Source organism: Trachypithecus francoisi, unplaced genomic scaffold (genome assembly GCF_009764315.1).
Source record: "Trachypithecus francoisi isolate TF-2019V2 unplaced genomic scaffold, Tfra_2.0 Lachesis_group14, whole genome shotgun sequence".
Classification (NCBI taxonomy): Eukaryota; Metazoa; Chordata; class Mammalia; order Primates; family Cercopithecidae; genus Trachypithecus; species Trachypithecus francoisi.
This window is the reverse complement of record NW_022681459.1, coordinates 51,110,638-51,136,602: the sequence shown is the minus strand read 5'-3', so window position 1 is coordinate 51,136,602 and position 25,965 is coordinate 51,110,638. Positions and strand designations below refer to the sequence as shown.

The 25,965-nt window shown below is 43.6% G+C and overlaps 1 long non-coding RNA gene across 1 annotated transcript in view; it reads right to left on the bottom strand.

The window, feature by feature from the left end:
* LOC117096239 overlaps positions 1 to 25,965 on the bottom strand; it is a 68,239-nt gene that overhangs the window by 24,403 nt on the left and 17,871 nt on the right. Inside the window, exon 3 of the long non-coding RNA XR_004442415.1 lies at positions 24,938 to 25,035. This is a non-coding gene — a long non-coding RNA (uncharacterized LOC117096239). The remainder of the gene's footprint in view (positions 1 to 24,937; positions 25,036 to 25,965) is intronic.

The window sequence follows — 25,965 nt, the reverse complement described above, 5'->3', positions numbered from 1 at the left end:
AATACCTTCTGGTAAGCCTTCTAGCAAAAAAGAGTGTAACAGTCCTCTTACCCATGAAGAGGACCCCTTCACCCCCTTTTCTTCCCACCTTCACCTTAGCTGGTATGACCTGCTTTTCTCCAGTTGCCTCTGTGTTCACATCTCTATGCCGCTGCTCATCTCTCCCTCATTCAATTTCAGCCTATGGAAATCCTACCCACCCTTCAAAGCTCAGTTCCGAGCTGCGCCCTCTAAGAAATCTTCCTAGAGCTTCCCAGGTCCATTATTCTCTCTGTCTCTGTTTTCATCTGTTCTGAAATTATCACACTCCTTGTATTGTATTGTGCTTATTTGTGTGTGCCTTTTAGTTTAGATCTCTCTGTCCCTTTTTGTTTGTTTGTTTTAATGGAGTCTCATCTCATCTCACTGCAAGCTCCGCCTCCGGGGTTCACGCCATTCTCCTGCCTCCGCCTCCTGAGCAGCTAGGACTACAGTCGCCCACCACCACGCCCAGCTAATTTTTTGTATTTTTAGTAGAGACGGGGTTTCACTGCGTTAGCCAGGATGGTCTCCATCTCCTGACCTCATGATCCACCCGCCTCTGCTTCCCAAAGTGCTGGGATTACAGGCGTGAACCACCGTGCCTGGCTGTCTCTCTGTCCTTTTTAACAATTAATTCTACTGTATAGCTTTAATTAACATTCTGCTTTTGAACCTTTCTCCCTCTCTGGAGGTAACTATTATCTTGAAGTTACCACTTATCATCTCTATGGTCATTTCATACTTCATTTCTACATATGTTTGCACCCATGAACCTTCTATTTCTGTCTTTGTCTATCCTTAAAACACACACATTGATAAGGTTTTTAGTGCTTTATTTATGTATTTATGGAGACAGAGTCTCACTCTGTTACCTAGGTTGGAGTGCAGTGGCACTGTCTTGGCTCACTCCAACCTCCGCCTCCTGGGCTCAAGCCATTCTCATGCCTCAGCCTCCCGAGTAGCTGGGACTACAGGTGCATGCCACCATGCCCAGCTAGTTTTTGTATTTTTAGTAGAGACAGAGTTTCACCACACTGGCCAGGCTGGTCTTGAACTCTTGGCCTCAAGTGATCTGCCTGCCTCGGCCTCCCAAAGTGCTGGGATTACAGGCATGAGCCACTGTGTTCACTCAGTTTTTGGTGCTTTAAAAATGCATATAAGTGGAAGCAGATAACACTGTACTGTTTTGCTTACTATGGCTTTATAGTGTCAGTCCTCTTCATCTTCAATATTATGTTGGCTATTCTAGGTTTTTTGTCTACATATAAAATTTAAAATCAGTTTGTTGATAGCTCAAAATAACTTGCTGGGGTTTTGACTGAGATTGCATCAAATCTATAGATCAAGCTTAGAAGAACTGGATATCTTGACAATATCGAGTCTTTCTATTTATTTAGTTCTCCTTCAGAGTTTTGTCCTTTTCCTCGTATAGTTCTTGGTACATAATTTGTTAGATTTATACCTAAGTATTTCATTTTGGGGTGCTAATATAAATTGGTATTATGTGTTTAATTTTAAATTTTACTTGTTTTCTGGTATATAAGAAAGTGATTGACTTTTGTATATTAACCTTGTATTCTGTAACCTTGTTGTAACAGCTTATTATTTCCTCCAGCACCATTTGTTGAAGAAGTGTAAAAGGCTATCTTTCCTCCTTTTGCACCATTGTCAAAAATCAGTTGGGCATATTTATGTGGGCCTGTTTTCAGGTTGTCTGTTATGCTCCATTAATCTCTACACTATACCTCTGCCAGTACCATACTCTCTTGATTACTTAGTTATATAGTTAGGCCTTCATATCAGGTAGAGTGTTTCTTCCCACTTTGTTCTCTTTTAAGACTGGTGTTTTGTTTTGTTTTGTTTTGTTTTGTTTTGTTTTAGCTATTCCAGGGTCTGTGTCTATAATTTTTTTTTTTTTTTTTTTTTTTTTAGGCGGAGTCTCGCTCTGTCGCCCGGACTGGAGTGCAGTGGCCGGATCTCAGCTCACTGCAAGCTCCGCCTCCCGGGTTTACGCCATTCTCCTGCCTCAGCCTCCCGAGTAGCTGGGACTACAGGCGCCCGCCACCTCGCCCGGCTAGTTTTTTTTGTATTTTTTGTAGAGACGGGGTTTCACCGTGTTAGCCGGGATGGTCTCGATCTCCTGACCTCGTGATCCGCCCGTCTCGGCCTCCCAAAGTGCTGGGATTACAGGCTTGAGCCACCGCGCCCGGCCCTGTGTCTATAAATTTTTGAATGGGGTTATTTTTGTCTATATAAAATGTTGGAGGAAGTGCATTAAATCTATAGGTAATGTTGAATTTGGGAGAACTGACATCTTTTTTATGTTGAATTTTCTAGATATTATAATACACATCCCATACTTTTCACAGTCTATTTTAGTAAAGGATAGAAAACTTACCACCATATAGATTCATCTACTCTCTTTCCTTTATGTTATAGGTGTAATCTGTATTAAATATATATATACATTGCAACTCCCTAGACAATTTATAATTTTACATATATATATATATTTTTTTTTATATATACAAAAGTCATGTATACAAATTTTTTTTAGACGAAGTCTTGCTCTGTTGTCCAGGTGTCACGCCTGTAATCCCAGCAATTATGGCAAAACCCCGTTTCTACTAAAAATACAAAAAATTATCCAAGTGTAATGGCACACGTTTGTAATCCCAGCTACTCTTGAGTCTGAGACACGAGAATCACTTGAACCCAGGAGGCAGAGGTTGCAGTGACCCAAGCATCTGTCTGCTGGCAAATTTCTGTAACTTTCCATAGCTTGAGCATATACTTATTTCACCTTCTTCCTGAATAATATTTTTACTGGATATAAAATTCTGGGTTGGCTGGGCATGGTGGCTTATGCCTGTAATCTCAGCACTTTGGAAAGCTGAGGCACGAGGATCACTTGAGACCAGGAGTTTGAGACCAGCCTGAGCAACATAGTGAGACCATAGTGAGACCCCATCTTTATTTTAAAAAATCTGAGTTGGTGGTTCCTTTTTTTCATCCATTTAAAATACTATTCCAGCTGGGTGCGGTGGCTCATGCCTGTAATCCCAGCACTTTGGGAGGCCAAGGCAGGCAGATCATTGAGGTCAGGAGTCTGAGACAGCCTGGCCAACATGGTGAAACCCTGTCTCTACTAGTGGTGTGCACCTGTAATCCCAGCTACTCGGGAGGCTGAGACAGGAGAATCACTTGAAACTGGGAGTGGAGGTTGCAGTGAGCTGAGATAGCGCCACTGCACTCCAGCTTGGGAGAGGGAGGAAGACTCTATCTCAAAAAAAAAAGAAAATGTTATTCCAATATCTTCTGGTCTTTATGATTATTTATTTATTTATTCATCTATTGATTTAATTGACAATAGAAATTGTATATATTTATGGTGTATAACATGTTGTTTGATATATATATACACATTGCAGAATGGCTAAATCAGGTTAGTCAACATATCCATTATCTTATATATTTATTTTTTTCTGGTGAGAACACTTAAATGTTATAGTTTTTAGTGTACAGATATTTTACCTCCTTGGTTAAATTTATTACTATTTTGTTTTTTGTAGCAATTGTAAATGGGACAGTTTTCTCAATTTTTCAGATAGTTCATTGTGTATAGAAATGCTACTAAGTTTTATATGTTGATTTTACATCCTGCAACTTCACTAAATTTATTAGTTCTAACAGTTTTTTGGTGGAGTCATTAGGATTTTATATATATAAGATCATGTTATCTGCAAGCAGAGAATTTAATTCCTACCTTTCTGAATTGGATAGCTTTTATTATTTTTTTTTCTTACCTAATTGCTCTGGCCAGGACTTCCAGTATTCTGTTGAATAGAAGTGGCAAGAGTGTGCATCCTTGTATTGTTCCTGATCTTATAAGAACACCATTAAGTATCTTGTTAGCTGTGGGCTTGTCATATATGGCATTTATTGTGTTGAGATACATTTTTTGATACCTAATTTGTTGAGAGGTTTTTTTTAAAAAATCATGAATGTTGAATTTTGTCAAATGCCTTTTCTGCATCTTTTGAGGTGGTTACACATTTTTTATCCTTCATTCTGTTAATGCAACGTATCACACTTACTGATTTGCATATGCTGAACCATCCTTGCATCAAAAGTATAAATCCCGCTTCATCATGGGGAATGATCTTTTCAATGTGCTGTTGAATTTGGTTTACTGGTATTTTGTTTGAGATTTTTGTATCTATGTTCATCAGGGATTTTGGTCTATAATTTTGTTTTCTTGTAGTATCCTTCTACTGCTTTGGTACCGGGTAATTTTAACCTCATAAAAAGAGTTCAGAAATAGTCCATCTTCTTTAATTTTTTGGGAGAGTTTGGGAAGTATTGGTATTACTTCTTCATTAAATAATTGGTAGGATTTAGCAGTGAAGTTATCAGGTCCTGGGCTTTTCTTTGATGGAAGACTTTTTATTACTGATTCACTTTTCTTATTCATGATTGGTCTATTCAGATTTTCCGTTTCTTCGTGAACTCCATTTAACACAAAGTTCAATGGGAAAAAGAAAAAAAGCTAAGCTACCAGCTACAGTAAAGAACAGACATGACCGAGAGTCAGGAGGCCTTGTTCTGGAGCTCCCTTGTAGTACTGGTGGCCTCCCTTCTTTCTAACATACTTCAGTTAAGATCAGGACATTCAAGATCAGAAAACCTGATTGGGCACAGTGGCTCTTGCCTGTAATCCCAGCACTTTGGGAGGCCAAGGTAGATGGATCACTTGAGGTCAGGAGTTTGAGACCGGCCTGGCCAACATGGTGCAACCCCATCACTACTAAAAATACAAAAATTAGCCAGGCATGGTGGCAGGTGGCTGTGATCCCAGCTACTTGGGAGGCTGAGGTAGGAAAATCGCTTGAACCTGGGAGGTGGAGGTTGCAGTGAGCCAATATCACACCATTGCACTCCAGCCTGGGCAACAGGGTGAGACTCTGTCTCCAAAAAAAGAAGAAAACAAAAATCAGAAAGCCTAAAAGTCAAGTTAATGGGGGAAAAAAGGAGGAGTAGTATACACGTGTGTCCAAGTAGTGGAAATAAAGTAGAATTTATTATCTGTGAGCCTCGGACCTTCTTGAAAAATACATTAACCAGCCTTGGCAACATAGGAAGACCCCGTCACCACAGAAAATTCTAAAAAGAAAAGCCAGGCATGGTGGCTCACACCTGTAGTCCCAGTTACTTGGGAGGCTGAGGTGGGAGGATCACCTGAGCCAAGGACGTCAAGGCTGCAGTGAGCCATGACCACACCACTGCACTCCAGCCTGGGTGACAGAGCAAGACCCTGATGCAGAAAAAAAAAAAAGAAAAAGAAAAATATATTAACCTTTTTTAAAAATTTAAAACTGGCCAGGCATGGTGGCTCGCATCTGTAATCCCAGCACTTTGGGAGGCAGAGGCAGGTGGATCACCTGAGGTCAGGAGTTCAAGACCGGCCTGACCATATGGTGAAACCCCATCTCTACTAAAAATAGAAAAATTAGCCGGGCGTGGTAGCGTGTGCCTGTAATCCCAGCTATTTGGGAGGCTGAGACAGGAGAATCACTTGAACCTGGGAGAGGGAGGTTGCAGTGAGCCAAGATGGTGCCACTGCACTCCAGCCTGGGTAACAGAGCAAGACTCTGTCTCAATTAAAAAAAAAAAAAGAAAGAAAATGTTTAAAACTGCCTAATAGCAAAAGCAAGGAACATCAGTCACAGATGGATGGCAAATAGTTTTTATCTCAAGTGTCAACTTTACCTAATTGGTAGTAGCTAACTAGAACATTGTGATAAGTCGGATTCTGGGGCAGAGTATTGGATCAGCGGAAAGAAGGCCATTAATGACTACAACATCATTCTCAGGTTTAAAAGGGAGTAGTGACAATATACCCTAGAGAAGGTTATATTGCTATAGAGTTCTATGTAGCTCTAACTTCAAGTCTCTGCTTTCCTCAGTTATAAAATGAGTATAATTATGCCTTCTAGGTCTACCTCACAATAAGAACACAGATTTGAAGAATTTTGAAATGTTTAAGAATATATAAGTGTGAAGCCTGAGTGCAGTGGCTCACACATATAATCCCAACACTTTGGGACTCCAGGGTGGGAGGATCATTAAGCCAGGAGTTCAAGACCAGCCTGAGCAACATAGCAAGGCCCCATCTCTACAAAAAAAACATAGTGAGGCATAGTAGCATACACCTGTAGTCCCAGCTACTCAGGAGGCTGAGGTGAGAGGATTATTTGAGCCCAGGAGTTCAAGGTTGCAGTGAGCTATGATCATGCCACTGCACTCCAGCCTGGGTAACAGAGCAAGACTCTGTCTCAATTAAAAAAAAAAAAAAGAAAGAAAATGTTTAAAACTGCCTAATAGCAAAAGCAAGGAACATCAGTCACAGATGGATGGCAAATAGTTTTTATCTCAAGTGTCACTTTACCTAATTGGTAGTAGCTAACTAGAACATTGTGATAAGTCGGATTCTGGGGCAGAGTATGGATCAGCGGAAAGAAGGCCATTAATGACTACAACATCATTCTCAGGTTTAAAAGGGAGTAGTGACAATATACCCTAGAGAAGGTTATATTGCTATAGAGTTCTATGTAGCTCTAACTTCAAGTCTCTGCTTTCCTCAGTTATAAAATGAGTATAATTATGCCTTCTAGGTCTACCTCACAATAAGAACACAGATTTGAAGAATTTTGAAATGTTTAAGAATATATAAGTGTGAAGCCTGAGTGCAGTGGCTCACACATATAATCCCACACTTTGGGACTCCAGGGTGGAGGATCATTAAGCCAGGAGTTCAAGACCAGCCTGAGCAACATAGCAAGGCCCCATCTCTACAAAAAAAACATAGTGAGGCATAGTAGCATACACCTGTAGTCCCAGCTACTCAGGAGGCTGAGGTGAGAGGATTATTTGAGCCCAGGAGTTCAAGGTTGCAGTGAGCTATGATCATGCCACTGCACTCCAGCCTGGGCAACAGAGTGAGATAGATACTGTCTCACAAGAAAAAAAAAAAAAAAAAAAAGATACTACATTGTATATCATATGTATTTACTACAATAGAAAATAATTTTTAAGTACTTGAATAGCTTCAGTGGAATATACAGTCTGCAGTTTTCCACAGTCCCCACCATTCCACATTGTATTCCACTCAATACTCTCTCATATAGAGAGGTAGCCTGGACCTGAAGGACATGCCATGAAGGAGTGAATCAGGTGAGTTGGGTAGGAGATGGAGTTGAGGGAGTGTTCCAGGTGAACAAATGCCCAGGACACGAAAAGACCATGATGTGTCTGAGGAACTGGAAGGTTCAGGTAGCCAGAGTGTGGAGGGAGGCCATAGCATCTAACTCCTTTATGTGATACATGGAGGAACTGATGCCCAGAGAGAAAAGACTTGTTCAAGCCACACAACTGGCAAGTGACAGGCTCCGGACTAAACCCCAATTCTCCTGCCTCTCCAATGACCAGCTTACCCAAAAGGCCTACTAATTCCTAATGAAGTCCCAGGGAGTGTCCAGGACCGGACCCATTCATACCAGCTGCCCACAGGGATTCACACCAACCAGGCAAGAGGCCCTGCTCCCAGGAATTGCTCCACAGTGTCCTCTGCTACTTCCTTAAGTGTGAGTCAATGCTGAATTTACAAGTTGGCAGGTTTCAGGGGCTGGGATAAGGATCTGCCTTACTTCTACTTTCCTAGGGTGCATGATGACAGGAAAATACCTCTCCCAGCCACATGAGGATGCCTAGAATTTCACCATTCTCCCTTTCTTCCTCTGTCCTGTGCTTCAGTGCAAAATACCCTTGGAAGAAATAACCCTGTCATATTAGTCTGAGTGTAGCCTGAAATCTGGAAAGCCAGAACCGGAAAGAAACCTAAAGATTAGCCAAGCAAATCCTCTTCTGTTACTCGTGGAGAGTATAATCCCTGAGAGAAGAGTTTATGATTATCCAGTGACAAAGCCAGGGTGAAACCCTGGTATCCTGATTCCAGTCCAGGGTTCCTTCTACTGTTCCACTCATTAGGTCCTGTCCTAAGAATGTTTTCTTGGAGAAACAGAGGAGGGAAAGAAAAGAGGGCATCACAGAGGTGGGGAAAGGCATTAGAAAAAAAAAAAAAGCAGAAGGAAACTTGGCTTGACTTTATAATTTTTCGAGTCTGGTTTAGTTCCTTCTTTGATTCAACATGTATTTATTGATATGTAGCCACACTGGACCAATCTGGTTCAACTTTTTTTCCCCAATCTGGTTCAACTTTTATGTAACAAAGTTGTGAGTTGTTTTTCAGTTGCCATGGACCCTCAGGTCACGTAACCTGAGTGTGTCCAGATGAACCAAGTGTGCAACTATACGGGGAATCTAATTGCTCAGACCCAAGAGCAGGGACTGAATTGAGAAGCAGACATTGGCTGGGCACAGTCGTTCATGCCTGAACTTTGGGAGGCCCAGGCAAGAGGATCACTTGAGCCCAAGAGTTTGAGACCATCCTGGATAACATAGTGGGACACCCTTCTCTACATTTTTTTGTTTTAATTTGGTGGGTGTGGTGGCATGCACCTGTAGTCCTCACTACTTGGGAGACTGAGGTAGGAGGATCACTCGAGCCTAGGAGTTCAAGGTTATGAAGAGCTATGATCACGTTATTGCACTCCAGCCTGGGTGACAGAGTGAAACCCTGTCTCTAAAAAAATAAATATAAATAAAAGTGGACACCACATAGCAAGGATCCAGGACCCAATCAGATGGAGCTCTGGTATCACCCCAAAGCAGGATCCGGTCAGATAATGCCTCTTAGGATCACCTCATTGCAAGATCCAATCATATTACACCTCATTACATGCTACTACATGGTTAAAACTTGAAAATATTCAACATTATATAAGGTACCCAGAACAGGCAAATTCACAGAGACAGAAAATAGGCTAGTGGTTACCAGGAGCTGGGGGAAGGGGAAGTAATGGGAAGTTGAATTGTTTAATGGATACACAGTTTCATTTGGGATGATTTAAAAGTTCTGGAAATAGTAATGATGGTTGTACAACCTCATGAAAGTACTTAATACCACTCAAAGGATCTGAATAGACATTTCTCAATAGAAGACACACATATTTGGGAGGCTGAGGTGGGAGGATGGTTTGAGCCCAGGAGTTCAACTCCAGCATGGTCAACATAGCAAGACCCTGTATTTAAAAAAAAAAAAGGAAAAAAGAAGCCATACAAATGACCAACAGATGTGAAAAAATGCTTAGTATTCAACAGTACTAATCACCAGGAAAATACAAATTAAAACCACAATGAGATATCATCTCAACCCAGTTAAAATAGCTATTATCAAAAGGACAAAAAAAACCAGATGCTGGTCAGGATGCAAAGAAAGGGAAAAGCTCGTGGGAATGGAAATTAGTATTGCCCCCATGGAAGACAGTGTGGAGGTTCCTCAAAAAACTAAAAACAGATCTACCATCCCATCACTGGGTATATACCCAAAGGATTATAAATCATGCTGCTATAAAGACACATGCACACGTATGTTTACTGCGGCACTATTCACAATAGCAAAGACTTGGAACCAACCCAGATGTCCATCAGTGATAGACTGGATTAAGAAAATGTGGCACATATACACCATGGAATACTATGCAGCCATAAAAAAGGATGAGTTCATGTCCTTTGTAGGGACACGGATGAAGCTTTAAACCATCATTCTGAGCAAACTATTGCAAAGACAGAAAACCAAACACTGCATGTTCTTATTCATAGATGGGAATTGAACAATGGGAACACTTGGACATAGGGTGGGGAACATCACACACTGGGGCCTGTCGTGGGGTGGGGGGAGGGAGGAGGGATAGCATTAGGGATATACCTAATGTAAATGATGAATTAATGGGTGCAGCACACCAACGTGGCACATGTATACATATGTAACAAACCTGCACGTTGTGCACATGTACCCTAGAACTTAAAGTATAATTTAAAAAAATAGATCTACTATATGATCCAACAATCCCACTGCTTGGTATATACCCAAAAGAAAGGAAATTGTGTATTAAAGACATATCTGCACATCCATGTTTCTTGCAGCAGTACTCACAAAAGGTAAGATATGGAAGGAACCTAAGTGCTCATCAACTGATAAATGAGAAAAGAGAATGTAGTATATATACACAATGAAATAATATTCAGCCACAAAAAAAGAATAAAATCCTGTCATTTGCACCAACATAGATGGAACAGGAGGCCATTATGTTAAATGAAAAAAGCCAGGCACAGAAGACAAATACATGTTCTCCTTCATATGCAGGAGCTAAGAAAATGTATCTCATGGAGGTGGAGACTAGAATGGTAGATACCAGAGGCCAGAAAGGGTAGCAGGGGGAATAAAGAGAGGTTGAATAATGGGTACAGACAATTAAATGGAAGGAATAATTTCTAGTGTTCAATAGCATAATAGGGTGATTATAGTTAACAATAACTTATTGTATTTTGCAAAATAGTTAGAAGATTTGAAATGTTCCTAACACAAAGAAACAATAAATGTTTGAGGTGAGGCTGCACACAGTGGCTTACACCTGTAATTCCAGCATTTGGGGAGCCCAAGACGGGCAGATGGCTTGAGCCCAGAACTTCAAGACCAGCCTGGACAACATGGCAAAACCCCATCACTACAAAAAATACAAAAAATTAGCCGTGGGTGGGTACGGTGGCTCATGGCTCAAGCCTAATGAGGCATTTCGGGAGGCCGAGGTGGGCAGATCACTTGACGTCAAGAGTTCAAGACCAGCCTGGCCAACATGGTAAAACCTCGTCTCTAGTAAAAATACAAAAATTAGCCAGAAATCACTTGAACCCAGGAGCCGGAGGTTGCAGTGAGCCGAGATCATGCCACTGCACTCCAGCCTGGGCAATAGACCGGGACTCAGTCTCAAAAAAAAAAAATTAGCCAATCGTGGTGGTGAGCATCTGTAGTTCCAAGAGCTCGGGAGGCTGAGGTGGGAGAATCACCTGAGCCTGGGAGGTTGAGGCTGCAATGAGCCATGATCATGCCACTGCATTCCAGCCCCTGGGTATTGGAGTAAGACTCTGTATCAAAAAAAAAAAAAAATTTGAGGTGATGAATATCCTAATTACTCCAAATTGATAATTTCAGATTGTATGCCTGTATCAAAATATCACATGAACACTTTAATATGTATCTTTTTTTTTGAGACGGAGTCTCGCCCTATTGCCCAGGCTGGAGTGCAGTGGCACAATCTCTGCTCACTGGAAGCTCTGCCTCCCAGGTTCATGCCATTCTCCTGCCTCAGCCTCCCAGGTAGCTGGGACTACAGGCGCCTGCCACCACGCCTGGTTAATTTTTTTGTATTTTTAGGAGAGACAGGGTTTCAGCACGTTAGCCAGGATGGTCTCAATCTCCTGACCTCGTGATCTGCCCGCCTCGGGCTCCCAAAGTGCTGGGATCACAGGCATAATCCCAACTCGCCTGGCTTAAATATGTATAATTATTATGTATCAATGAAAATAATTTTTTAAAAGAAAGTACTTCATGTCACTGAGTTTACTTTAAAAATGGTTTACTAGGTAAATTTAATATTGTGTATATTTTGCTACAATTTTTTTTTTAAATAGCTAGCTTCTTCTAAATTGAGGATGATGGCGGTGGAAGATATCTCATGCTGCTATTCAGTAAAAATTAAATTCACACCAGGTGCAGTGGCTCATGCCTGTAATCCCAGCACTTTGGGAGGCCTAGGCAGGTGGATCACTTGAGGTCAGGAGTTCAAGACCAGCCTGGCCAACATAGTGAAACTTCATCTCTACTAAAAATACAAAAAATTAGCTGGGCATGGTGGTGTGCACCTGTAATCCCAGCTACTCGGGAGGAGGAATTACTTGAATCCAGGAGGCAGAGGTTGCAGTGAGCTGAGATGGCACCACTGCACTCCAGCCTGGGTGACGGAGTGTGACTCTGACTCAAAAAATAAGAGTAAAAGTAAAAATAAATTTATTTCTTCTCTCTAGGCCTAACATAGAAATTGACAAAGATGGTTTGCTTGACCAAACTTTTTTTTTTTGAGACGGAGTTTCACTTTTGTTGCCCAGGCTGGAGTTCAATGGCACGATCTCGGCTCACTGCAGCCTCCGCCTCCCAGGTTCAAGTGATTCTCCTGCCTCAGCCTCCCAAGCAGCTGGGATTACAGGCATGCACCACCACGCCGGGCTAATTTTGTATTTTTAGTAGAGACGAGGTTTCTCCACGTTGGTCAGGCTGCTCTCGAACTCCCGACCTCAGGTGATCCACCTGCCTCAGCTTCCCAAAGTGCTAGGATTACAGGCATGAACCACCGTGCCCGACTTTGACCAAACTTTAATCAGGCTCCTGAACCTTCTCCTAGGTCGATATATGTGTACTTCCTCATAAAATACAGTTTTAGCAAAGAACCCTACTAAGTTAGTTTTGCAAGAACACCCCCACCCTTGATATCTGATCACCCTCAATATCTGATCAGGCTCCTCATCCTCTACCATCCATCAGGTAATGACTGATGACCCTGGCCTATCTTCAGCAGGAATCCTGTTAGGTCAGTTTAGCCAGAAACCCTCTTCCCCCAATAACTCCTCTTAGTAATTTTCCATTCACTGGCCCCCACCCTGCCCCTTGACCACTAATTCCCACTTGTTCATGCTATATTCAGAGTTAAACACAGTTTATCTCCCTGCCACTACAATATCCCATTGTTTTTATACCTATCATGATGGTCTTGAAAAAAGTCTTCATTACAGTGCTTTAACTAGTGTCACTGGATTTTTTTTCTTAAAAAACACAAATGGTTAAGATCCTAGTGGTTAAGAACAAAGGTTTTGTAGTCAGAACACAGCTGCACATCAAAGTTTGCTTCTGTGAATTGCTAGTTATGTGACCTTGGCAAGCTATATCAAAAAGATTGATGTGTCAGGAGGTAGGGGGAAAGGGAAGGGACAAATACCTAATGCATGTGGGGCTTAAAACCTAGATGACGGGTTGATAGCTGCAGAAAACCACCACGACACATGTATACCTATGTAATAAACCTGCACGTTTAGCACATGTATCCCAGAACTTAAAAGTAAAATTAAAAAGCAAAAAAAAAAGACTGATGTGCATATAATCCCTTGGGGTACTGGGACTTTACCACAGCCTCAGTCTTCCTGCGAGAAACAATTGGAGTGCTAATATCTGATTCATGGGGTTGTTATGAAGACTAGGCGAGACAGTATATGTAAAGTGCTTAATACAGTTTTGAGCATTTAGTGAGCACTCAATGAATAGAAACTCATATTCTTTTTTTTTTTTTTTTTTGATAGAGTCTCCCTTTGTTGCCCATGCTGGAGTGCAGTGGCGTGATCTCGGCTCACTGCAACCTCCGACTCCCAGGTTCTAAGCGAGTCTCCTCCCTCAGCCTTCAGAGTAGCTGGGATTACAAGCACGCACCATTACGCCCAGCTAATTTTGTATTTTTAGTAGAGACAGGGTTTCGCCATGTTGACCAGGCTGGTCTCAAACTCATGACCTCAGATGATCCACCCACCTCGGCCTCCCAAAGTGCTGGGATTATAGGCATGAGCCACCGTGCCCGGCCAAAAACTAATATTCTTAATTTTTTGCTTAGTCTCTGTCCCTCCAAACTTAAGAGTCATCTGAGGATTTGGTGGGTTTTGGGTTTGGTTTTGGATTTTGGTTTTGTCTTGTGGGTGTGTAGTTGTATTAGGGTTTTTTGTTTGTTTTTCCTATGTACGCACAATTGGGTAGATAAGAACCCTGGCACATGTGGCAAGTTCTCTGCAAGGTTATTTGTGTTCTAGGGAATATGTAGACCTATGTAGATATATGCTCCATGGCAGGCACGTGTTTGCACATGGGCAGCTGAGCAGGTGTGTGCACGTATATAAAACACTGTTTCCTTAGAAGACTTTGTCACCAATGAACTAATTCAAAAGTCATTTTATCTTACTTATCATGGTATCAGCAGAGGTTAGTGAGTAGGAAGATAATTAAAGAGTAATTGGTCAAAGGGGAAGATTGCGTTTTAATTGAAGTCTCTTATCCTACCCAAAGGTTCTAGACATTGGAGAGAAATGTGATGACTGGTCATAAAAATTCTGGTCTGTAGGTTGGTGTGGATCACCAGGCTGTGCAATTCACAAGGTATCCCGGGTCCACTGCCAGTCTTCCCAGTCAGAGGTAGGAAGACTGATCTCAGGGTGCACCTCATCTTGGGATAGCCTTTGTGCTGCTGATACCCTTTCTGGAGAGGATCTCTGCCAGATTAGGGAAGCTAAGGCTCTAGGAGGCAGGACCTCTGAGTTCTGGCAGGCCTCTGCAGTCGATTCACTTTACCACACCAGGACTCCAAGGTCACATCTACAGATGAGTGCAGTGTAATGGTTAGGAGCACAGGCATTAAAGTCAGACAAACCCGGGCTTAACTTCTAGTACCTCTACTTCTCAACTGGTAAATGTGTGATTCCGTGACTTCCTCTTTCTGAGTGTAAAACATGGATTTTTTAAAAATTCCTATCTCAACAGGTTATTGTGAGAATTAAAACTTGGCATTGAAAGTCCCTTGCATATTATCTGGCATAAGGTAGTATTTAATTAATAATAATGGCTAATACTTATTGAACATGCCATGAGAGGTCTCATTTGGTCCTTAAAACAACCCAGAGTGGTAGATAACATTATTATCCCCATTTTACAGATGAAGAAACTGAGGCACTGGTCCCAGTTAACACAGCTAGTAAGAGGGGAATTTGAGTTCAGGCACTCTGACTCTTACACTATCTCCCAGGCTGGAGCAATCAGAGCCCACTGCAGCCTCAAACTTCTGGGCTCAAGTGATCCCCCTGCCTCAGCCTCCCAAGTAGCAGGGACTATAGGTGAATGCTACCACACCTGGCTAATTTTCTTAATTTTTTGGTAGAGATGGGGTCTCACTGTGTTGCCCAGGCTGGACTCGAACCCCTGGTCTCAAGTGGTCCTCCAGCCTCAGCCTCCCAAAGTGCTAGGATTATAGGCATGAGCCACCGCACCTAGCCAGATCTCTCTAATGTTAATGTGCATCCTCTCCCCCTGCTTCACTCCCAGGCTTTAGCCGCCAATCATTTATTCATTCAACAGGTATGCACTGAGCTCCTGGCACAAAGTAGATGGCCTTGAGGATAGAGCACCAAATAAAATAAAGTCTCTGCCCTTGCACTGCTGAGACCTAAACAGTGAGACCGGGTGCAGTGCCTCACACCTGTAATCCCAGCACTTTGGGAAGCCGAGGTGGTGGATCACCTAAGATCAGGAATTCTAGACCAGCCTGGCCAACATGATGAAACCCTGCCTCTACTAAAAATACAAAAATTGGCCAGGCGCAGTGGCTCATGCCTTTAATCCCGGCACTTTGGGAGGCCGAGGCGGGTGTATCACAAGGTCAGAAGTTCAAGACCAGCCTGGTCAACATGGTGAAGCCCCGTCTCTACTAAAAATACAAAAATTAGCCAGGCGTGATGGAGCGCACCTGGAATCCCAGCTACTGGGGAGGCTGAGGCAGGAGAATCGCTTGAACCCAGGAGGTGGAGGTTGCAGTGAGCTAAGATCACATCACTGCACTCCAGCCTGGGCGACAAAGCAAGACTCTGAAATAAATAAATAAATATATAAACAAAAATTAGCTGGATGTGGTGGCAGGCACCTATAATCCCAGCTACTTGGGAGGCTGAGATGGGAGAATCGCTTGAACCTGGGAGGCGGAGGCTGAAGTGAGCCGAGATGGTGCCACTGCACTCCAGCCTGGGTAACAGAGCAAGACTTCATCTCCAAAAAAAAAAAATTAAAAAAAAAAAAAAAAGAACGAAAGGAGCCAGCCATGTGGAAAACCAGAGGAAGAGTCATATCAGAGGCCCTAAGGTGGGAATAAACTTGGCTGGAATGATCTAAGAAGGGGGAGAAGGGCAGTGTGGCTGGAGCAATGAGCAGGAGGAGATGCCTGTGATGAGCCCTGTCCCTCTCTGGAGCTCCAGACTTACAGTTCACGAGCTGACTGAAGACACCTCCCTGGGTGGTGCCCAGACCCCTTGAATGTCATATGTCCAAAACAAGACATTACTCTCTCCACCCAAACCTTCTTCCTCCTCTTCCCTGGCCAGCCACTGCACAACCAAACACGCAGTCACCCAAGCTAAAGACCTTAAACATCTTCTTGAATTTGTCCTCTCCTCTCTACCACCATGACCCCTGCCTTGGTTCAGACCTCGTCATCAGTCACTTGAGCCATAGGACTGACCCCCTAACTGCCCTCCCTGCCTCTAGACTCCTCAGGCCAGACACAGCTTCTCAAAACAGACATGTGAACATGTAACTCCCCCAGTATAAAAACCCTCAAGGTTCCTTTTTGGCTCAGGATGAAGTCTAACCTCCTTGACCTGGCATATAACATCCTTCCTTGTTCTGAAACCATATTTTCAGCCTCATCTCCCACTAGTTGTCCACATGTCTTGGAGCACCAAACATACCCAGTTACTCTTCATACCTGCCAGGAACAGCACAAGCTGTTCTTTCTTCTTAGAATTCCTCTTCTTCTTAGAATTCCTCTCTTGGCCCTCTGTCCCCATAGAACTACGATTCAACCTTTAAGATGCATTCCAACCAGGGCAACAAAGCAAGACCCTGTCTCTACAAAAAAATGTTAAAATTAGCTTGGCACAGTGGCATATGCCTGTAGTCCCAGCTACTTGGGAGGCTGAGGCAGGAGGATCACTTGAACCCAGGAGTTTGAGGCTGCAGTGAGCTATGATCACACCACTGCACTCCAGCCTGGATGACAAAATGAGACTCCATCTCTTAAAAAATAATAATAATACAGCTCATCTCTTCATTAAATCCTTTTCTGACACCCCCAGGCTGAACTACCCACCCTGCCATCCTAGTTCCCATAGCACATCATGTTTATCACATAATGTTAAAAGAACTTATGCACATTACAATGTTAAAGAGTTTATTTTAGCAGACAGTGATTCGTGAATCAGGCAGCACCAGACCACAAGTAATTTAGCACTGCACTGGGGGATGGGGGTGAGAAACTTTCATAAGGTGTTTATGGAAGAAAGACAAAGAAAACATATTTGACTGGTTAGAGCAAAAAGTCCCTATTTAGAAGTGAGTTAGAAGTTTCTGATTGATGAAGTCTCTAATTCTGTTTTACTGTTTACATTGGGACTTAATATGCTGCAGCTATGTCAGCCTAGTGGCTTCCCAATTAAAAATTTTGTCCAGGTGCAGTGGCTCACACTTGTAATGCCAGCACTTTGGGAGGCCAAGGTGGGCAGATTGACTGAGCCTACGAGTTTAAGGCTAGCCTGGGCAACATGGCGAAAGCCCATCTCTTAAAAAAATACAAGAATCAGCCAGATGTGGCAGCATGGCCCTATAGTCCCAGCTACTAGGGAAGCTAAGGTGGGAGGATCACTTGACCCCAGGAGGTCAAGGCTGCAGTGAACCATGATCACATCACTGCACTCCATCCCAGGTGACAGAGTGAGACCCTGCCTCAAAAAAAAAAAAAATCAACAGTAGCCATAACACTCATGAAATGTGTTTCTCAGGTTAGGTACAGTGGCTCATGCCTATAATCTGAATACTCTGGGAGGCCAAGACAGGTGCATCACTTAAGCCCAGGAGTTCAAGACCAGCCTGGGAAACACAAGGAGACCCTGTCTCTTCAAGAAAAAAAAAAAAAAAGTATTGCTGATTATCTGGTTATATGTCTCTCACCACCAGACTGAGCTAAGAAGAGCCGAGACCCTGTCCTGTTGAGCACAATGCCTACTACACAAGAGATGCTCAATAAGTGTTTGTTGAATGAATGAGTAAAATATTGATAAAGTCAGCATAGAAAAAATCAATGAGCCCGAAAGGATCAAATTCCCATCCTTGGTCTCACTAGCACAAATTGAGGGCCTACAGACAGAACGGAGGCTGAGAATGAACCAAAAACTAACCTTGTCTTGTCACCTATGAATCACAGATTGTCAGAGCTCACCAAAGACCAAGGAGATACTAAGACCTTGAGACAAGTTATTTGTCCAAGTACCCAGTCAGGTGTCGGCAGAGCAGAACTGGAAGCCAAGACTCCTGCCTCCTCATCCTAGAAACTTTCATCCAGGCCAGCTTCTATCCAGAGTTCAAAGACAAGAGAAGCACAGTTATCTTGTACACAGGAGCTCCAAGAAGGTACCCCTTAGCTCAAGGTGCCAAAAGCATAGTCAAGCTCTGTTATGCTTTTGTGTCTTATCCCTCAAAAAAATTCATGCTGAAGTCTTAACTCCCAGTAGCTCAAAATGGGACCTTATTTGGAGATAGGGTCTTTAGAGAGGTCATCAAATTAAAATAAGGTCATTTAGGGTGGGCCCTAATCCAATGTGATTGTTGTCCTAATAAAAAGGGGAAACTTGGACACGGAGACACACACACAGTGCAAATGCCACGCAAATAAGAAGACTGCCATCTATAAGCCAAGGAGAGAGGCCTGGCATAGATCTTCCCTCAAGGCCCTCAGAAGGAACCAACCCCACCAACACCTTGATTTCAGACTTCTACCCTCCAGAACTGTGAGAAAATAGCTTTCTATTGTTTAAGCCACCAGGTTTGTGGGACTTTGTTATGGTAACCCTAGAAATGAATGAAAGAGTACTATAGCAATGATTCCTAAAGTGTGGTCCCTGAACCAACAGCATCAAAATACATGGGATTTGTTAGACAAACAAGACCTACCAATCAGAAAGTCTGGGGATGGGGCTTGGCAAGCTATGGTTCAGCAAGTCCTCAGGTGATTCTGATGCACACTAAGTTTAAGAACCACTGCTTTAGAGCTACTCTATCTATACTGGGTTGATTGGTGTCTTCCCAAAATTCATGTCCACCTAGAACCTCAGAATGTGACCTTATTTGGAAATAGGGTCTTTGCAGTTGTAATTAGTGAAGATGAGGTCATACTGGATTCGGATGGGCCCTAAATCCAATGGCTGGTGTGCTTATAAAGATAGCAAGATTTGGAGACACACACACACACACACACACGGAGAATGCCATGTGACAATGGAGGCAGAGACTGGAGTGATGCATTCACAAGCTAAAGGACACCAAGGGTGCCAGAAGCCCCCAGAAACTGGAAGAGGGGCAAGGAAGGATTCTTCTCTAGAGCCTTCAGAAGCAGTATGGCTCTGCTAACACCTTGTTTATTTGCTCATAGCCTCTGAAACTATGAAAAAATTAATTTGCGTTGTTTTAAGCCACCCAATTTGTGGTAATTTGTTATAGCAGCCCTCAGAAAATAATACCCTATTGAATACAGGACTCACAGGCACAAATGGCTATTTAAATTTACATTTATTAATATGAAATAAAACTGAAAACTGAGTTCCTCAAGTCACCTTGGGCATATTTCAAGTGCTCAGTGGCCACATATGGCTCATGGCTACTGTATTTGACAGCACAAATATAGAACATTTCCATCAGAACAGAAAGTTCTATCAGACATCACTACTACAGAGCAGGGGTCAGCTAGGTATGGCCCACGGGCTAAACTTAGCCCACCATGGTTTTCTGTGTTGTCTATAAACTAATAATGATTTTTACTTACTTTTTTTTTTTTTTAAGAGATGGGGTCTTGCTCTGTCACACAGGCTGGAGTGCCATGGCGCTATCATAGCTCACTGCAGCCCCCAACTTCTGGGCTCAAACAATTTTCTTGCCTTAGCCTCCTGAGTAGCTGGGACTACAAGCACACACCACCTACACCGGCTTGATTTTCACTTTTTTTTTTTTTTTTTTTTTGAGACAGGGAGTGCGGTGGTGCACACTCTCTACTCACTGCAGCTTCTGCCTCCCAGGCTCAAGTAATCTTTTCACCTCAGCCTCCCCAGTAGCTGGGACTACAAGCAGTCGCCACCATGTCCAGCTAATTTTTGTATATTTTTTTTGAGAGACGGAGTTTCACCATGTTGCCCAGGCTGGTCTTGAACTCCTGGGCTCGCACGATCCACCCTCCTCGGTCAGCCTCCCAAAGTGCTGGGATTACGGGTGCATGCCACCATGCCCAGCCGATTTTTACATTTTTTTAATGGTTGAAAAAATTATAGGAAGATGACTATTTCATGACACATGAAAATCACATGAAATTCAAATTTCATTGTCTGTAAATGAAGTGTGACTGGAACATGTTCACGATCATCCACTTACATATTATCTATGACTGCTTTTGTGCTACAATGGCAGTCAAGTCATTGTGACAGAGATCATATGGCCCACAAAACAAGATATTTACTAGCTGGACTATTACAGAAAAAGTTTACCAACGCTTGCTCTAGAGGGTAATGAAGAGAGACAAGAAGAGGGTATAAAAACAAATTGGCAAAAGAGGGACCTGCTTTGAGATGTTCACAAGCACGTGCTGCCCAGTCTACAGCTCAGCAAACTTTCTAGATCAGAGTGAAAGCAAGGAGGTTATATGCTACTTTTTACTTATATACACATACATATAGTAGACATATAAATAATATCAATGTATATACACATGTTGCCGTACAAATCCCAGGTAATGCTGATGCTGTTGGTCCAAGAACGACACTTTGGCCGGGCGCGGTGGCTCAAGCCTGTAATCCCAGCACTTTGGGAGGCCGAGACGGGCGGATCACGAGGTCAGGAGATCGAGACCATCCTGGCTAACATGGTGAAACCCCGTCTCTACTAAAAAATACAAAAAACTAGCCGGGCGAGGTGGCGGGCGCCTGTAGTCCCAGCTACTCAGGAGGTTGAGGCAGGAGAATGGCGTAAACCCGGAGGCGGAGCTTGCAGTGAGCTGAGATCCGGCCACTGCACTCCAGCCTGGGCGACAGAGCGAGACTCCGTCTCAAAAAAAACAAAAAAAAAAAAAACAAAAAAAAAAAAAAAAAAAAAAAAAAAGAACGACACTTTAAGAACCACAGCTCTAGGGCACTTGCATTCATTTGCTAGGGCTACCATAACAAAGTCCCACAACCACTGGCTTAAACAATAGAAATTTATTTTCTTGGCCAAGTGCGGTGGCTCACGCCTGTAATCCCAGCACTTTGGGAGGCCAAGGCAGGCGGATCACGAGGTCAGGAGTTCCATACCAGCCCGGCCAGCATAGTGAAACCCCGTCTCTACTAAAAATACAAAAATTACCCGAGTGTGGTGGTGGGCACCTGTAATCCCAGCTACTCAGGAGGCTGAGGCAGAGAATTGCTTGAACCTGGGAGGCAGAGGTTGCAGTAAGGCGAGATCACGCCACTACACTCCAGCCTGGACAACAGAGCAAGACTCTGTCTCAAAAAAAAACAAAAGAAAAAGAAAAAGAAATTTCTTGTTTCACAGTTCTGGTGGTTCGAAACCTGAAACTCACACATGTACATTATATATGTACACACACATACATAAAATATGCATAGAGAAGGGACTAGAGGGACTATACTTAGGCACTAATAATGGCCATTTAAGGGAGAAGGGGAGAATGGGACTGTAGGGATTATTTCTTCTGCTATCATTGCTCTCTGTGTTTTCTGATTAATCTGTAATTAGGTGATACTGCTTTTTTAACAAGGAAAAGAAAAATCTGCCTAATTCTGAAACCAAGCTCCGAACCTCCAGGCTAGATCCTAAGGGCCAGGCCTCCCTGGCTGCCTTTGTCTTTTCATCGCACTAAATACCTTCATGCTTTCTTTCCCCATCAAAATTAGCTCTCAGGAAAGGATCTGTTCCTTCCCCCATACCACACTTTACATTGAGTTATATCATCAACTGATTCAAAGTTTGCTATGAATGTCCCTCCCAGAGCAAAATAGCATTGTGAAAAAGATCAGAGCCTCCAGCTGTGGGCATGAAGCCCTTCTAGTGAAATTGTAGCTATCAGTTAGCCAGGCTGGAACACGGAGGGCCTTCTGGTCACTCCTGAAGTCCCGAGGCACAGGAACTGCCTACCTCAGTTACCTGCAGGAGCCTATCCAGTGTGCAATCCTAGGCTCTGCACCCAGAAACAATCAACAAATACAGCTACACTTACAAGTTAGGATCCAAACTCTCAACCCTCCCCAACACTAGGTAAAAGCCTCTGAAACCCAGTCCACTTTTAAGACCCAGGTGATGACCTAGAAAAGGTACTAGACTGTCTCTGGAGACCTGAGCTCAAATTCCTGCATTACCAACTAACTCCTTGTGAAACCTCAGTCCCTCTATCTATCTTCTGTTTTGCTTCTGGAATGGGGTCAGGCTTGAGCAGGGTGACCTCCAAGTTCCCCCTCAGCTCTGCCCTGGGCTGCTCTGGATCCCCAGGTTGTGTGTATGTATGCACAGGGTCCAAGGGGCCAAAAAGATTAACCATTGGGCTGGGTTAGTTCCAGGAAGGACTCAACAATTAACCTCGTCACTCTGGTTTTCCCTTGTAATGTTTACCTGTAACTCTGATGTGGCATCATTCCTCTCCTGCCTCCACGGACCAAGGGCCATCCTGACTCTCCCACTCAGAATACTCCATTACCTCCAACTCCCACCATCTACCCAACCAAATTCAGCCAGTCCTCACTACCTCCATGAAACCTTCTCTGACTTCTCAAAGCCCCAAGACCACAGCATCCTTAGCACCTCTCTATACTATACTCTATCCCGGTATACGGCTGACTGCTTGGGGTCACAGTGACCAGCCTCTGTGGGTATTCTTGGTTGGCCTACCCCCTTCAGAGCAGAAAGTATGCTGTGTTTAGCCCTTTATTGTATGAACTTCACAGGACTCGGCACAGGTTCATTTTTGAGGATGCCGGACTATTTGAAATGCTTTTCGCCCAACTGAAAAGTAAGTCCTGGCTGCTAGGAAAAGTCCTTAATGTTCTTAACTCTTCAAAGCGCCTGTAGCTCCCTTAGCTCCTGGATCCTTTACAGGAACCCCATGAAACAAGCAACCATGTAAATGAGAATCCAGAGTCCATGAAAGTGAAGCAATTTGCTTAAGTCCATGTAGCAAGTTGGTGGTAGAACCCAAAACTCAAGCCAGAGTTCTTGCCTCCTAGTCCTCAACTTTGAAATGTGCAGCACACAGTGAAATCATAGCATCACCCTCTTTTTAAGAAAAAAGACTGCAGGCTGGGGCTGCCTCCACACCAACATGTACACATACAAACACTTCATAAATATCTTCACACTGGCTCCAGCCTGCTTGGGGATTCACCCCTTTAGAATCTAAGACTGTTTTCCTCCGCCTATTGTCATGGTTCTTTTTTTGTCTTTTTTTTTAGACAAGAGTCTCACTATGTCTCCAAGGCTGGAGTGCAGTGGTGTGATCATGGCACACAGTAACCTCCTACTTCTGGGCTCAGGTGATTCTCCCATCTCAGCCTCCCGAACAGCTGGGACTACAAGCATGCACCAACCACCTCTCCTAAGCTGGCTTTTTTTTTTAGTAGAGATGAGGTCTCGCTATGTTGCCCAGGCTGGCAGCAAACTCCTGGCCTTAGGCAATCGTCCTGCCTTGGCCTCCCGAAGTGCTGAGATTACAGGCATGAGCCACCATGCTGGCCCTATGATGATTCTTTAAGGAAACAACAGCCAAGGGCATCTCCCAGCCAGCCCAGTACATTTTCTCCAAGAGATTGCAAGCCAACAGACACTGAACTTGGTCCTACTTGTAGTGGTGAGGTCTCCTCAGCCCCGTCCCTCCTCCTGCTTTACAAAATCTAGAGAAGAGAGAGATGAAAGTTCTGGAGTATGTATTACTTTGCTAGGGCTGCCATAACTAAATATCGCAGGCTAGATGGCTTAAATAATAGCAATATATGTGCTCACAGTTCTGGGAGATAGAAGCCCAAAATTAAGGGCAGCAGGTTTGGTTTCTCCTTCAGCCTCTCTCCTCGGCTTGCAGAGGGCCGTCTCCTCACATATCCTCACGTGGTCTTTCTTTATCTGCATGCATCCTTGATGCCTGTCTATGTGTTCAGATTTCCTCCTTTTTTTTTTTTTTTTTTTTCCTTTTTTCAGACGGAGCCTTGCTCTGTTGCCCAGGCTGGAGTGCAGTGGCATGATCTTGGCTCACTGCAACCTCCGCCTCCCAGATTCAAGCAATTCTCCTGCCTCAGCCTCCAGAGTAGCTGGGATGACAGGAACGCGCCACCACACCCAGCTAATTTTTTGTATTTTTAGTAGAAATGGGGTTTCACCATGTTAGCTAGGCCTGTCTCAAACTCCTGACCTCAGATGTTCCGCCTGCCTCGGCCTCTCAAAGTGCTGGGATTACAGGTGAGAGCCACCACGTCTGGCCCAAATTTCCTCTTATAAGGATGTCAGTAAAATTGGATCAGGGCCCACCCATGTGACCTCATTTAACCTTAATAATCTCTTTAAAAGACCTTTCCCCAAATATAGTCACATTCTGAGGTATTGTGGGTTAGGATTTCAACATATAAATTGTACAGGGGACACAATTCAGTTCATAACAGAGTGTGTGCAGGCGTCCCAGCATACAACCGAGAGGTGGTCTTTCCAGTTGAAATATGATGTTTTGAACATCATGGTGACCCGCATTTGCATATTAAAGAACCAAGGTGGGAGGGCCAGGTTTTTCTCTGGCTGCGTAAATGACACACTTGGCCAAACCAATCCCCTGGGCCTTATGCAAACCAGACACCTCCTCCTCCAGCATCCCAATATAAGCAACCACTTTTTCCGCCACACACGGGGTTCCTCTTTGTTCTGAGCCCCCACCTCTGTGTCTGTACAGGAGAGCTGTTTTCTTCTTTTTTTTCTTCTTTCTTGCCTATTAAACCTTTTGCTCCTTAAAACTACTCTATGTGTGTCCGTGTCACTTACCTACATCAGCGCAAAACCAAGGACCCTGGTGTTCCTCCCATCATCAGAGCCATATCAGTAGCCACCACCTCTGCCATGCTGCCAGGTCATTCAGGAATCTGTAAATTTACATACATATTCATATGCATGTGACTGTTCTGTGCTGGTGTGTATGGACAGGTACATTTATGCTATTGTGTTTGGTCTGAATGTGTGTGCATGTTGTGTAGGTGTAATGTGAACATGCATGTGTATCTACAGGTACCCTCCTGCAAATATCTACATGTGTGGATGAGTGTGTGGGTGGGCACAAATATTTGTTCATTCACTGTTCATTCATCAGTTCAACAAAGATGGATTGGTGTTGTAGCCACTGTGCCAAGTTCTGAAGATGAGTAAGACACAGTATACAGATGAGTATATACCAGGGTACATGAGTGGTAGATGCGTATTCCAGTACTATGTAGGTGCCTCTGAAAACTTTGCACAAGCTAAGAGAGTTCCTGATTGCATCTGTAGCATCTGTTGATGCTAAAAGATGCTGCAGTGGTCTCCCCCCAGTCCCCAAGGAACAGATTCCAACAATCCCCCTGGAAGCCTCAGGCAACAGAGGCAGCCTCGGCCCACCATTCCACTTGGCTGGAAGGCTAAAGTTCTGGGTCCCTCATCATCATCCCAGCCACTCCACCCTCTCCACCCATTGAGAGATGAGAGAGCATTTCTCGATAACAGGGCACCAAGAGTCCAGGCCACTGGAAGCCACCTGGCCTTCACATGGTTTTATGGTTTCACAGTTAATATTTGGCCTTGGGTTATTTCTGCTCTAAGAGGTAACCCAGAAAAGGCAGGAGACAGACGGCGGCAGGGGAGATAAGGTGTCAGGTCACCTGCACGAGGCACCTGCCCTGGTAGCTGCCTCAGGCACCATTATATGTACGGAGTTCAGGTCCTGCCAAAGGAGGGAGGTATCCAAAGAGGGAGAGAGAAAAGGCTTCAGGAACATGGCTGGGAAAGAGAGCCCTTTGCAAAATGCTTCTGAGGAGCCTAGA